The 15,777-nt window shown below is 43.1% G+C and overlaps 1 long non-coding RNA gene across 1 annotated transcript in view; it reads left to right on the top strand.

Annotated features, from left to right (window-relative positions):
* The first annotated feature begins 913 nt into the window (after window positions 1-913).
* LOC118089812 (uncharacterized) overlaps window positions 914-15,777 on the top strand; it is a 160,924-nt gene continuing 146,060 nt past the window's right edge. The window contains exons 1-2 of the long non-coding RNA XR_009558047.1: window positions 914-1,449; window positions 7,469-7,700. This is a non-coding gene — a long non-coding RNA (uncharacterized LOC118089812). The remainder of the gene's footprint in view (window positions 1,450-7,468; window positions 7,701-15,777) is intronic.

The raw sequence follows: 15,777 nt of genomic DNA, 5'->3' as shown, positions 1-15,777 counted from the left end.
ACCACCTTGCCATAGTGCCACTGATGCCCATCCCACAAGGTCAGGATTCCACCATTTTCAAGGATGCTGTGGAAGAGTTGAGTCTCGCAAGGTAGGTTCTAATCCAAGTCAGGCACCAGATATATAAAATCATACTTTCATATTCAGTGTTTAGCGTCCATGACACACCACCAACACCCAGCTCCATTCTCAGAAGTCACTAACTTGAATTATGGCTTTATCACTGAAACATGTTGTATCCCCCTACCTACATTTCCAAGCAGCAGTACTGTAGTTAGCTTGCATATTCTATTCCATGGTGTTCACATTGCCATGGCAGTAGGGAGCGTCTATGAGTCGGCGCCTCCTTTTTCAAGCAGAAGACAAGAGAAGACAGCAGCAAATAGCCGCTGGGTTTTTAGGCAGCAGAATCGAGAGAACTGTAGAGTTGGGAGGAACTCTAATGCCCTAAATGTTTTGATTTCAGGTTTGTTCCTTGTTGTTTTAAACTGGCCCTCTCTCACCTGCTGTCTAAAGTGGTGCAATCCATTCTACCGCCCAACTTCCCTGCAGGTGTAGACCGGCAAAGTAGGTAAAGCGACATGGGGACATTGTAGGGAACCAACTCCGAATTAAGCTTGTTTTTCACTTTTTGTTTTTCCCCCCAAGAGCATATTGGCGCGGCCTTGGTGGAAGTTAGCCGTCGGGACTGGAGGAGAAGTGCTGCGGTGCTCTCCGGGCGCTGCTTGCTCGGGCAGGCGCTGTTCTGCGAGGGGGCCTAAGGGGAGGCCCGGCCGCAACTCGTTGCTCAAGAACAAGGCGCGGTCGGAACATCTCCTCAACTTCGCGCGCACGTGCGCACAAAGGGATTTGGCGCCGCAACGCGCCCAGCGTTTTCTCCCCCTCCTCCTTGGGGTTAACTACGCCTTTACTCGTGGTATCCAAAACAAAGCGCGCGCAGGCCATTGGAAAGAGAGAGGAATCAGTCTACCCATGTGGACTTCCCCCAACTTCCAGGCTAGCTATGATCTACATCCCCTTCCCCCACCCCGCTTCTAAGACTTGTTTGCTGAGGGGTATTACTTTTTTAAGAGCGAGATCGCATGGAGGATGGCACAATGCAATAGCGGCGGCTCAGGGGGGGTGCCTTCATTTTTCCTTTTGTGTACTTTTAACGTTTCCACAACGAGGCACTCGGCTTGGGTAAAAGTTGCAGAGGCGGGATCGACGTGAGAAAAAAGTTAAGCGCAAAGAAAGCCCGAGCTCTTGGCTGCGCCTTTGTTTGGTGCCGGGGGACGCGAGGAGCGGGCGCACACCCGAGGGGCGGCGGGCGAGGGAGAGCCACTTAGCTCAGATAGACGGACCCGCAGCAATTGCATTGTTTTCTCCTTCCCCCCCCCCCCGCTCCGTCCAACCGTTTGAAAGAGGAAGGAGGAGAAAGCGGAAGGGGTTATCCTTCTGTCTCCTAAGGTGAGTTGCGTTTCTCTTTTGTGGAGCGCCGCGAACTTTAACTATTCTTCTCTCCCCATCCTCCCCAAAACAGCGGGACCTTATAGCAGCAAAAGTTTTCTTTTTGTGTGTTAAATACCCCCCCCTCCCACCCAGCCCGGCCTTTGCTTGTGTGCGTTAGTTAGGAAGCTGTAGCCTCAATGGCAGGCAGTTTAGTCTGGGATTAGAATGTGCTCTTGGCGTCGGTGTGTGTTTGTGTACTTCCCCTCCTTCTCATTGATAAAAATATGGAGCAAGTGGAACGAACAGGCTGGGACTGAGACTTGTTGCTTTTGGGAGACGACTGAAAACGATGGTTTGTAGATGAGAATTGGAGGCGGCGGGTGGGGGAAGGACTGTTTTTTTGCTTTCTTCCATAGTCCCCACACTCTTTGCGTTCCTCAACCTCCTCCCCTTTCATTTTGGGAAGCGGCTCCAGTAGTCCCTATTCAGGGAGGACAGGTGAAAAGCCTGGCGAGTCCCTATTATTGTGGGCTGCCGGGTGCTCTCGTTCCCACCGCTCCCTCCCTCTCGCTGTGCAACAGGTAGAGAGAGATGTCAAAAGCTGGTTGCTGCCGATCTCCTTTGCGCGAGGACGCTTTTGTCCCCCTTGGCTGGATGGATACGTTTCCAAAAGTGAAAGGGAAACGTGTTAACCTCACATTTTGCTGGCCTCCCCTATCCTGCACCTCCCTCCCCCCCTTCACTTCGGGTGTGAGGATATCTTCCCCATTTTCGGGAAATCAAGACCTTGTTCTTGGGAATCGTAAGGGGAGGAGTCTGGGAAGGGGAATCGAGCCTAGCCCGAATACCGAGGGGAATTGTTCTCAATGACCGTCAAGGGGAATCCAAACAAAGAGGTGCATCTACCGGAAATAATGATTTGAGAGATTCTCCTCCTTGCCCCCTCCCGCCTCCATTAAAATTGTTTTTCTGGGAGGCTCAGTTAGAGGGAAGTTTTGAACTGGAGGCTGTGATGAGGCGCAAAGGGAAGTCTACGAGAGGCTTCTTTTGGGGGGGGGGAGAAAAAAAGTTGCAGGGCAGGATCTGTTCAAAAGAAGAAGGGAAGGCTGAAGTTAGACTTGAGGTGCTCTTGGATGGGGGTGGGTGGGGAGAGGGAGGGGGAGGGAAAGGGGGTGAGAGGGAGAAACCTGCTGCCGCTTGCTGGTTCTTTGTCTGCTCAGGGAACTTGAACAAAAGAGGAAACTCCGATGAACTCTCCATCTCCCCTTCTGGGTTTATCTGGTCTTTTCAACAGTTTATTCAGACTTCTCCAACTTCTCCCAAAGACTTTGTAGGATGTTCCAGCTACTCCTCAGAGAGTCCTGGTTTTTAATTTTAATATATATATATTTGGTCTTAAGTTAAGAGGAGAAGGAAGGTGAGTTACTTCTGCTGTTTCTCTCCCCCTCTTCCCTTTGTGGCTTTGTTATCAACTGAAAGTGTTAAGTGGAAACTGCGTTAGAGAGGTTGGGATGTGTGCATCAGGCTAGTGTGGAATCCACTTGGGTCTGGATGTTAATACGCTGGGGGTATGATGTTGATTTTGTTAATGCCTGCAATTCTGTCAATTTGGATCTGCTTATGTAATGCAGTTTGGCGGGCACCAAGAAGGGGGGGGGGGAAGAGACTGCCTCTTGCTTGAGATGTGGATTCTCAGGACAGTGACTGGGAAGAGTGTTTTTTGTGACTGGGGGGTGCTGGCTGAACCAAGAATGGGATGCTGAAATGATCAGATTGAAGGGAAGGTGGACATTTTGGAAGGTGTGGTCTACATTGAATCTGCTTGGGTGAGATGCAGGTGAATGCTGGTTCTTTGTTGATGTGTGAGTTTGTGGAGGCATAAATGTATGTACCAGCAGAAACTTCTCCACCTCTGTAGAACTGGAAAGCTGTTCGGAGCTGGACCATTAGGACAGCACATTTCACTGTCAAATGGGCCATTATTAAGATGGAAGTTTTCAGGCCCCTTTGACCTAGCTTTCCAGTATACTTGTGAAAATCTTGTGTTCTTTTTGTTTGTTTCAAAGCTCTGGCATTTCTCCCCTTTTGTTAAGTTTTGGTAACTTACGGTACATTATGTTCCTATTTGCTCTCTTCTTATTATTATTTAAATCATTTGTCCTGAATTTTTCTGTTTCTTTCAATAACCACTTTTTTCTTAATCCCATTGTTTACCTGCTTTTCCCAGTTGCTGTGTTCCTTTCGATTTACTTACCATTCTACAACTTATTTCTTTTACACCACATTTGTTTTGCAGTGATATCTGCAGGCGTGTCTTCTTTTAATACTTTATTTTGATGCAGACTCTTACACTACAGACTTACACTAGTTTAATTCTTCTTTCCTCCCCGGGGAATCCTTGAAAGTTTAGTTCCATGATGTGGACTAGAAATCTTCAGTGCGATTTTCAGCGCCCTTGTAGAACTTCATGTTCCAAGGATCTTTGAGGAAACCATGCTAGTTGGATTGGTACCAAACCATTTTAAGTTTATAGTGTATATCCGTCCTACATTTTCTCCTCACTTTTCTCTCACAAATGTTAGTAGATCCACAGGAGAGCTTGCAATGGATAGATTATTTACTGTCATGGCTGGTCTTGTTGAACCAATATAATTCTAGCACTTGGATCTAGTACTGGAATGACAAATGCTGGATCTAATGTGCAGTAACACACAGGCCTTCTCTATGTAGGAAATTCTGGAGCACCTTCTGAGTATTGTAACCACCGACAGAGCCAGGCTGGTAAGATCAGTAGTACAGATAAAAGTATTGGCAATCTGGACACTGTGTGACTAGGCCTTCATATGAATCCAGTTGTGCGATTCCTATACAAGTTTTCCAGTTAAGGGCTGATGTTAAGGTTTGAGAGTGTAAGCTGTAATGCCAGAAATACTTACAAAGTTCATTAAGCTCAGCAGAGCTCAGAACAATAGAGTACTTCAAGAATAGAGCTACAAAGGAGAGGGGGTGGGAAGAGAAATAGAGAAATCAGGCTCCTAACTTGTACCACCTCATATCTCATATTTTCCAACTTCTGAAATGTTCAGTTTTCTTATTAAATTAATCCCATTACTTTAATTTTTGCTTATATCTTTGTTTAATGTATTTCACTGATTCCCTATTAACTCTCCTACTCCATTTCTTACCTGAGGCTTTAAAGCTTTTTCCAAGGGCTTTTCAACAACAATAGAAGCTTCAAGCCTATAGAAATATTGTGGGGGTTGTGCAGTTGCTATTGTGATTTGTAGTTGAGGAATTGCACTTGGCGCGTATTTGGGCATTGTGCACTTGTTCTACGCGTAAAACCCAAGCAAGTTATGAAAAGGGAAGTTGGCCTTTTAAATAGTCAGTCCTAAAGGTTGCCTTTGGTTTTGGGGATCAGCTGTGAAGTTTAGTTAGAAATCTTAAAAACAAAACAAAAACAAAGATCACCTAGACGTGTACAGAAAAAAGATCCCTGTTCTCACAGTGGCTTATTGGAAGCCTGCAAGCAGGACATGAGTGTGACAATACTTCCTCCACTTGTGCCCATCATATTATTCAGAGGTACAGTGGTACCTCGACTTACGAACGACTCGACAACTGAATTTTTCGACTTACTAGTGGGGCGAATGGCCACACGCTTACGAATTTCTCGACATCCGAACGGAAACCACGGCGGTTTTAGATAGGGTTTTTTCAACTTACGAATTTTTAGATGGGGTTGCTTCGACTTACGAATTTTTCCATTTCCAATGCATTCCTATAGGAAATCACGTTTCCAATGGCGCTTTTCGACTTATGAATTTTTCGACCTACGAAGGTGCCTTCGGAATGGATTAAATTCGTAAGTCGAGGCACCACTGTATACCACTTCTGAAAATCTAGGTGGCTGCTTAGATTCTAGAATAAAGACAATCGGTCCTTTTTGGTTAGATAACTATTCCTCATGCAAGTGCATGCTGTCTCTTGGATCTTATACCCATAGTCAGCATGACTGCAACAATAATAATAACAACAACAACAACTTGTCCTTTCGGTGCTACCAGACAGACTCTTCATTGTTTTTGCAGCAAGAGACTTAACGTGGCCACCCCTATCGAAAAATGGTAGGACCACAGTTTCCAGAAGATGAGTTGTAACCATATTTGGGAAGAGAACTGTGGCTAGTTTAACCATGTGGTTCAAACAGTGTTAAGTATGTTACACTACAGTCAAATGCAGCAAAGCCCCTTTCTCACTGCAAAGCACCCCTGGAGGCACTGTTTTGCGTGGAAGAAGAGGTGAGAAGGAAGGGAATGCTTAAGCCAGGCATAAGCAAACTCGGTCCTCGAGCTAATTTGGGGCTACAACTCCCATCATCCCTAGCTAACAGGACCAGTGGTCAGGGATTATGGGAATTGTAGTCCCAAAACAGATGGAGGGCCAAGTTTGGCCATGCCTGGCTTAAGCCTTCCCTGCTGGCTCACTTGACCCTGAAGATCCTCTCTGCAATCTGTTCCTTTCATTTCTGCTAGTATTGCAGATCCATGTTTACCTTGCAAACATGGGTCTGGAAAATCACAGGGTTAGAAATTTAAATAGGGATGGGAAATTTCAGGGGGAAATTGATGGGCAGAAGGAAGTGATTTGAGCACCTCTCTCTTCCTTCCATCCTTTCTCTGATGCAGATTTCCCTTTGGGCTTTGTTATAGTGTACTGTAATGAAGTTATAGTGTACCTTGCGACTAAATCTACAGGAACAGAAAACTTTTAAATGTATGCAGATTATAAAGTCAGGAGAGCATGGTCTTTGGGGGGGGGGACGACACATTTCCTCAGAGTTGTATCTGCCTATGGGTTGAGTTGCCAGTCACTTTAAGAAATCTTCCCTTTAACAGGCAGTTAAGCATAATGTTTGTAACTCTTTAGATTTGTGGACCCACTTGTAACCGCCTAAGAGTCTAGGATGGTATCCATTTGATACTCTTTTAGTTATTGTGTCAGTCTTCTTGTGTACTTTGTGATTTATGCAAACAACAGGATTTGTGCTTTACTGTGCACCAAACTCAATAAAATTTGTGCTTAACTGTGCGCCAGACTCATCTTTGCTGTAGTTGCGAGGAATTAATGGGTAATGATAAGTTGCCAGAGGTAAGATTTAAAAGTCCAATGCATGTGAAAAAAACCCTATTGAGGAAAAGTTGCTTCTGTAATACTCCTAAAATGGGTGGTGCTTAATTGTAAAAGTACAGTGGTTGAGATGAAATGGGTTAGGCTGCAATCCTCTATGCCTTTACCTGGGAGGAACTCCAATTAAGTCCAGTGGAGCTTACTTTTTAAATAGGCACACATAGATTTGCACTGCAATAAAAGCTTCTAGAACAGTGGCTCCCAATGAGCTAAGTACTGCAGACCCTGTGCTTTTCAAAAGCCAAGTTATGGACACCTTACTTTTGAAAATTTTCATATCTCTATCATTGGTAGCTTTTGTTATGTGAATGGTGCCACAGATTCCCTGGATGGTTTACTTATGAGGTCTGCGAACCCCAATTGGGAACCACTGTTCTAAAGCAGGAGTGGCTCACCTGCTGTTTGGGGCTCTGGTTTACCCTCCCCAGCAAACATTTTTCTGTCCCCCACCGAAGCCCTACCAGGTTTTGCAGCAGCAAAAAGGAAAACTATACAGTAGATTCTGCACTGGGCTGGGCAGAGCACAGTGCCCTGATGGGGATGCAGATTGCCCTTGTGTGTGCAAATGGTCACACTCATCATTGGCATGTGGTCCCCTAGAGCACCCCTGTTCCAAAGGAATATCAGGGTTGTTCTGATACTTTCATCTTTGAACACAAACTAGGCTCACAGGAGTCTTCCACCTGAATTCGAAACATGTTTAGGTGAAAACAGACCTTACTTAAAAATCAGTCAGACTTAAGTCCAAGTATGTGTGCTTACAATCACAGCTTTAGAATTATTTTATAGTGTAACTGTTGAAATGTGCCAATACCAAAGCTTACAACCTTTCATTTCTATTGAATAGGTAAACAGTGTGAATATCTCTGAATCAGGATACCTGCCAGCAAGCTACGTCTAAATCTGTATCAACCAGAACCAGACAGATGCCATGTTTTATTAACCTTCTCATTGTGGAATACAGTATAATCCAAAGAAGACACCAATATTTGGATTTATAAGTTGGAAGAATTTCTCCAAATGGAAGCCGGTGAAAATTGTAGTTGAATGGCTTGGTCACCTCCGTGATTCAGAATAAGGTATGTGTAAAATAAACAGTGTTGTTCAGAATAGGTCTTACTCAAGTACTGATTTGATGCCAAACTTGGGATTTAGCTATGTTATGCATGTCAGTTATGTGCTCCAAAATATGTTCATTTGTTAAATACAGCTTCTGAAATGTTGAGGCATGTGTAAGGCATCAGGAACCTGTGGTCCTCCAGATGTTGTTGGTGTCAATCAGTCCCAGTTGGCATGTTTAATGGTCAGGGATGTTTGGAGCTGGAGCCAGTGTGGCGTCAGACTAAAACATGGGAGAACAGGCTTCAAATCCCCTACTCAGCTTTGTAGCTCACTGGGCGACCTTGGATCATTCGCTGCCTTTCAGGCCAACCTACTTTGTGGGGAATGTTGTGAGGGTGAAATGTGAAGTGGTACAACAATCTATGCTGCCTTGAGCTCCTTGGAGGAAAGATGGGATAAAGAAATAAACAATAAACATCTGGAGGGCCACAGGTTCTCTCTCTCTCTCTCTCTCTCTCTCTCTCTCTCTCTCTCTCTCTCTCTCTCTCTCTGTGTGTGTGTGTGTGTGTGTGTGTGTGTGCCTGTCTGTCTCTATCTATCATCTATCTATCTATCTATCTATCTATCTATCTATCTATCTATCTATCTATCTATCTGGATCTGGCTGGCCTGAGTCTTGTTGGTCCACACAGACAAGAAGAGATTCTTAACTGGTTAGTTCAGAGGAATCAGGTGGTCTAGGTCAAGAGACATATTGTGACCCATAGACTTGACCTTCCCAGTCTGAGCAACTTGTCACAGACTCATTTATTTCCATTGCCTTATAACACATTGCTCGTCTGCTGCCTCTTTGTCTTTTCCCGCCTGCCCTGGAACCCAGCCTTCAATGTGACTTGGGCCACATCGCCTTTTTGGACTGTACCTTCTTTGACCCTGCTTGGCCTTACAAAAGTGATACCTAGATTGGGTGTTGCTGTTCTTTAAAGGTGGTTAGGATCTCTGGGTATCTCTCCCTACACCTTCTGAAATTTACTGCAGCCTTTTCTTTTAAGTTTGTCTTGTTGGATGCTTTTGTGGAAGCCGACCATTTGTACATATTGTGAGTGTCCATTTACACAGTGAATTAGGCTATGGCTTTACGTGGTCAAGGTGGATACTATGGGGGGAATAAATAAGTATTTGGGTAAAATATTAGTGTTGAGAATAGAAGCAATTTTTTGGATTTGTTTAAGATTGGGTGAATGTTAAATGCATGCCTCTGAAAGGTATCTCAGATAGTTGTGGTGTTTGCTTTGGTTTTTGTCTTGTCAGTTTTGTATGCTCTGTTTGTATTTAGGGCATAGTTAGTGCCATGAAAATAGTTGCTTTTGATATGCATATTTTCTCCCAAAAGATTTGTTGAGGTCTGGAAAAGATGTAGGGCAGTTAAGTATGCACTCCTTAAGAAAAAGTGTTGAGGATGGCTGGTTATTTTTTAACATTAGGGAGAGAAGAATAATCTCTTGTTTTCCAAGTTGTAAAGAGAACTTCAATTCCCCCCCCAAATCTTAATTATATTGAGGGTTTATTGATAACAACAACAATATTTATTTATTTATTTATACCCCGCCCATCTGGCTGGATTTCCCCAGCCACTCTGGGTGGCTTCCAATCAAATATTAAAAACACAATACAGGATTAAACATTAAAAACTTCCCTAAACAGGGCTGCCTTCAGATGTCCTTTAAAAGTAAGATAGTTTTCCTTGACATCTGATGGGAGGGCGTTCCACAGGGCAGGTGCCACTACCGAGAAGTCCCTCTGCCTGGTTCCCTGTAACCCCACTTCTCGCAGCGAGAGAATGCCAGAAGGCCCTCGGCACTGGATCTCAGTGTCCGGGCTGAACAATGGGGGTGGAGACGCTCGTTCAGGTATACTGGACTTGAGGCTGTTTAGGGCTTTAAAGGTCAGCACCAACACTTTGAATTGTGCTCGGAAGTGTACTGGGAGCCAATGTAGGTATCTCAAGCTGGTGTTACATGGTCCCAGCGGCAGCTCCCTGTCACCAGTCTAGCTGCCACATTCTGGATTAATTGCAGTTTCCGAGACACCTTCAAAGGTGCCTCTAGCATGGTTTGAGATGTTGGAGCATCTTTCCTGGTGAAGTACAGTACCTTCCACCTCAACAGGATTAACAGGGTCAGGCTGTGAATGAACCGGGAGGCCAAGAAATGGACCTTCACCTCTGGTGGGGTTTATTTTTCACATTTTCACATTTTCACATTTTTCTTTGACACATCTGTTTAGTGTCCCATCACTTTATTGAGTGGTTTGACATTTTCCCGAAAGATCTGCAGCAAGGTTTGTTTGACCTTGGGAATTGTGTGAGGGGGTAGGAGGCTGGTTCTTTCAGCTGGCATTTGGGGCAGGCTGGGAACTAATTTGGAGGGAGGGTAAGGTAAGTAACCTGAGGCACCTTTGGGTGAAGTGCTTCTGACCAACCACTTTCTATTGCTGTCTGACTCAAGGAGATTATTAGTCCAGTATTCCTGGGATCCAGTGGAACCACCCTGCTGAATGCTGGGCAGCAGGGGCAGGTTGGGGAAGCAAGCCTTCCCCTGAGCTCATCTTCATGGTGAGTTGGCAGTGAAAACCTCACTTCAGTGGATTGGGTTTGAGTGGGGGTAGTGTTGCCCAAGAACCGGGATAAAGGCATGAGGATGCTTCCTCCCCCATGCAAATTCCTTTCTCTCTGTTACCTGCTCTCTTGCTGCAGGTCTTTCGCACTAGCTGATAAAGTTGTGATATTTTTTTTTTAAGTAATCTTTATTAGATTTTCCAAAGTAGACACTGATACAAATCATTTCATTCGTTAATATTCCAATTTCAATTATTTCTTATATTATATAGTAAATCCCACACAATTTTATAAATCCCACAAATTTTTATAAAGTAAAAAAAGAACTTATTCAAATTTACTTTTTACTTATATTTTACAAATATCTTTAACTTAACTATGTACAATTTGTTGATACATGAATTTATGACATAATAAAGTCCTTACAACACTCATTGTTGTTAAATCATACATCTCAAAGTTGTGATATTTTGCATGAATCTTTTTTTCCGGGGATATGGATACTATTGCATCATGAAGGCCGTAATTGGGACTGATTCTTATACACCCTGATGCCTTACATTAATGTCGCTGCCTTCTGTCATGGAGGCCTAACCATGATCTGGGCCCATTTTAGATTCACCATAAAATTTTGACATTTCGGAATCTGATCCATAATGTATCTTACCCAAAGGTACCTTCTTACCTTTGAATCCACCTGAAAAACTGAGTGGGTTATGCTGCAGCTTACAGCATCCCTGGAAATAGGTGTTTTATGTTCTTATTTGTTTCATACTGTTAAATTACTGTTAGTGATCAAATAAATAAATGAACATATTGGTCCTCTTTCGCCACTGTAAGATGTTCCATGGCTGCTGGTGGTGGTGGCGATTTAGATGTTCTAGAAGTATATTGGAATATTTCTGTAACTGATTGTTGGAATGACATTAAATGACAAAACTCGTGATTCATTGTAGATTTTCTTGATATTATAATTTGGACTCAGAAATAGATAGCAACTATGTTACAATGTTCAGATGGCATTTCGAAGCGTGTAACTGACTTCTGATTCTAATAGGCATGAAGGGACATCTGGATGGAAGATTTGCTGAATGACATGGGCTGCTTTACTCTTTTTTTCCTCACTGCATTTTTCAGTTATTCTCTCCCCCTCTACTACTCAGTTCTCCACTAGTCAACACTGGAAATGAACCCAGACCTCTGTGTGTGTGTGTGTGAGAGAGAGAGAGAGAGAGAGGGGCGGGTGGGCGGAGGGCGGGCGGAGGGCGGGCCTAGGAAGAATTGGTGAGCAGCAGGTTTAATCACTCCATTGTCCCCACCAATTCTTCTCTGTAAATTCCCACCCTCCTTATTTGTTACCTGACAGTCACCTCTTGGTCCAGCAATGCCTAGTTTTTCCTTGAGAAGGAACATATGCCACAGGTCCTTCTTCCCAGGTGTTTGCATTTATTGGCGTGAGAAATACACCCATGCCCTCTCCGTGTGTGGCTGCGCTGATAGGTTTTCAACCAATCTGTAGTCTTTGTAATTTTAATGTCTGAATATCTGGTAGCTGCCAGTTTATATGTACTTTAGGCTTAACAAAGATGTCAGTTTTGATTTAATGACAGACACTTGTTAGCTTTATATACTGCAGTTTTTCATGAACTGAAAATCTTGCTTAGTTTGAGATGCATAGTTTGCATCTAGAGCGCAAGAAGAACTTTCATTTGACTGTCCTGTACTGAGTTTTCATGGTCTTTTTTTTGGGGGGGAGTTGTTTTTTCAGGTTGGGAATATGTTCTGTTCAATAGCCTTAACTCTGTCTACCACCTCTCTACCCTCTATTAGTTGAGTAAATATCCTAACATTAATAAAAAGGGTGTTCTGTTTTTTTCTTATATGCTTAGGTTAAGTGGGTGAAAGGACTAAAATATCAATAACCATTTGATTATGAAAATTATTTCATTAATGCTTGAGAAAGGGATGTAGTGGCAGATTGACTTATGTCCATACAGAAAGTTCCATGCCCTCATCTTGGCATCTCCAAGTGGGCTGGAAAAGACCCGTGTCTGAAACTCCCTGAAACCCCAGGGTGGTTTGTCTGGCTAATTCATTATACATCTTTAGGTGCCCATTGAAAGTGTTCGTCTTCAACAAGGCCTTGGGTTGATTAGCAATCCTTTAAGATGTGTTTATGGGAGGGATTTTTATGTTTTGTTTTTACTATGTACTTTGAGGTTTTATTCAGTGAACTTCCCTGAGATGAAATTTAATAAATAATAAAATAGTAATAATGAAATTCTTGAGAGCTGCTGCCAGTCAGTGTAGACACTGCTGAGCTAAATGAACTAATTGTGGGGCTTCATCCTCGTCATCGTCATCATCATCATCGTTAATTTGTATGCCATTTTCCCAAAGTGAAACCAAGCTGAAGGTGATTTACAACATCAGAAGATACACATACTGTAATTACAAAAATAAAACAAAATTTGAGTAGCCATGAACAACAAAACACCTCTGTAATTATATAATTAAAATCAAATGGTCCCCGCACATTTCACAATAAGGTCTAACAATAAAGGTACAAATGCATAATACCAAGAACAGCAATAATTAAACATCTGTACAATTAAAATGCGAGCCCATCAATAAACTCCTAAACAACACCCAACCCTGACAGTCTGTAGGCCTACCGAAGAGCAGGTCTTGCAGGCAAGATGGTCTCAGACCCTTTAAGCTAGAGCTTTCCAAACTGTTCATGTTGTTGACACACTTTTTAGACATGCATCATTTCATGACGCAGTAATTCAGTTTTACTAGCAAACTGGAGGTTAAAGTAATCCCTTTCCAGGCCCAGGAAGAGCGCAGGGAGCACTCGCATGACACACCTACCTACTGCAGCCGACACGCTAATGTCTTGCAACACACAGTTTGGAAAGCTCTGCTTTAAGCAATAGTGGCTGCTAACGTTGCTGGAGTTAGTCAGGGCTCCACCCACCTGGACTAGGTGGGAAGAGGCCAATACAGCAAGAAGCAGCTCTCCTAGGACTTGCAGCAGAGATGGTCCTTATTGCAAAGTGTGTATATAGGTAAAGGTAAAAGGTAAAGGACCCCTGGACGGCTAAGTCCAGTCAAAGGCGACTATGGGGTTGCGGTGCTCACCTCACTTTTAGGCTGAGGGAGCCGGCGTTTGTCCACAGACAACTTTCTGGGTCATGTGGCCAGCATGACTAAACCGCTTCTGGCGCAATGGAACACTGTGAAGGAAACCAGAGCGCACAGAAACACCGTTTAGCTCCCCGCCACAGTGGTACCTATTTATCTACTTGCACTGGCATGCTTTTGAACTGCTAGGTTGGCAGGAGCTGGGACAGAGCAATGGGAGTTCAACCTTTTGCAGGGGTTTAAATCGCCGACCTTCTGATCGGCAAGCCCAAGAGGCTCATTGGTTTAGACCATAGTGCCACCCACATCCCTTATGTATCTAGGACAGGGGTTGGCAACCTAAGGCCCAGGGGCCGGATGCTGCCCAATCGCCTTCTCAATCCGGCCTGCGGACGTTCCGGGAATTAGCGTGCTTTTACATGAGTAGAATGTGTGCTTTTATTTAAAATGCATCTATGGGTTATTTGTGGGGCATAGGAATTCATTCATTCCCCCCTCCCCAAAATATAGTCCGGCCCACCACATGGTCTGAGGAACGGTGGACAGGCCCACAGCTGAAAAAGTTTGCTGACCCCTTATCTAGGACATCTATCTATCTATCTATCTATCTATCTATCTATCTATCTATCTATCTATCTATCTATCTAATCATCATCATCTATCATCTATCAATGTATTTACTGGTATGTATATGTATATCTAGCAAATTTGCTTGAGTCCAGATCTTGTAATGCAGAATACAGTATTGTGTCTTCATTTTTAACTCAAAACTAAACAATTCTACAGCCAGAATATATCCAAATTGTGTTTTTCCCAAATTGTGTGGTGGATTTTCAAGCTTTCCCCAAATGGCTTGCCCATTTCAAAATTGTCTTCATCTCTCCAAATTGGGATGTTGCAATGAGGTGAGGCACAATCTGCGCACAAGGATGGAAACAAGGATAGCACTGTAGTCCCTTCTCACAAATGGTCACAGCTTCTTTCCTCTTCTTGCCCTAATTAATGATAGCAGAGCTGGACACTATTATCTCTGTGGTCACTTGGATTTACTCCTGTTACAGGAAATGTGAGCTTCTGAATAGTTGCATTGACTTTCCAGCATAATGCCGCACTGTCCTCTCTATAGCATAAAACATTTCTGGTAATTCTCAGTCACACTTCAGATTCCATTAGGTTTTGAGTACATGCTTATGTGTAGTACTGTGTTTAGAAAGCACCCATAGTTATTAGTGGTTGGTACTAAAGCCAATGGGTTAGCAATTATACGCATTGTGTTGTCTAAGCTTTACAATGGCAGCGCAGCCACACTTGTGTCTTTGTCGTACTAAAATGGAAGTGGTCCACTGTGTACCCAAAGAATATTTTGAGGTAAGGTGTAACAAAAAATGGCTTATAAGTTCCCAGTCTTGCTTCTCTCATTGTAAATGTTGAAATTCTTACTGTGATTTGAGCGTTGTTTTGTTCATGTTAAGATTCTGAAATCCAAATTGGTTTTCTGGCTAAAGTAATAATTAGGTGTGGCCATGATGTAACAGCTCGGCCAAATGAGAGGTGGGAGGGTTTTCAGAGAAACTGCTTTTCTTTATCCATAATAAAAGAAATTCTCCCTGTGGATGATAATGGTGTCCAATAAAGATCATAATCATTTGCTAGCTGATTTTTTTTATTGTACAGCTCCATCTCTGCAATAAAAACATACCAATAATGGTTATAATTGGTTTCATAATTAGATGTGGCATGGTAGTAATGTAGTCTTTTGATATTCTTTTATTACAGTGAGGTTTCTTAACTCATTTATATGTAATAAGGTAAGAGTGAATGGAGTGTGGGTTTTTCTGGGTTTGTATGAGGAAGAACTCCTGGCTCTATCCTGGCTCCTCCTTTCTCCCATTCTCTCTCCCCTCTGCTATGACATCACTTTAAAAGCAAAACACTGTGCAAGCATTTAAAATGGCTTCTGTACAGAAATGTACTGGTAAGGGACCCAATTGAGAGCAAGAATACTAAGTAAAAAAATAGAAGCAGGATATCTTCATATAGGAACCTGCTTACAACAATCACTGTGGGGTTTTTTGTTGTTGTTAACAGACAGAATTAAAATGTTTAAACCACATGCCCCGTAAAAAAAGCAATTTGCACCATTTTATTAACTCCCAGCTCTATAAAAGATATGCATTTTGTTTGACTGACCGTTAAGAAATGCATTAGGAGCTGAAACAAGTTATTGCACAAGCTGCATATGATCTGATAACCTTTTGACTTGGTGCCTGGAAAACCTGTGTTCAAGAAATATTGATTGTTCAAGAAACACAAATTTTGCATGATATGCA

Source organism: Zootoca vivipara, chromosome 8 (genome assembly GCF_963506605.1).
Source record: "Zootoca vivipara chromosome 8, rZooViv1.1, whole genome shotgun sequence".
NCBI classification, from domain to species: Eukaryota; Metazoa; Chordata; class Lepidosauria; order Squamata; family Lacertidae; genus Zootoca; species Zootoca vivipara.
Note: the sequence above shows the minus strand (reverse complement) of the source record. Positions and strands in the feature narration are given on the sequence as shown.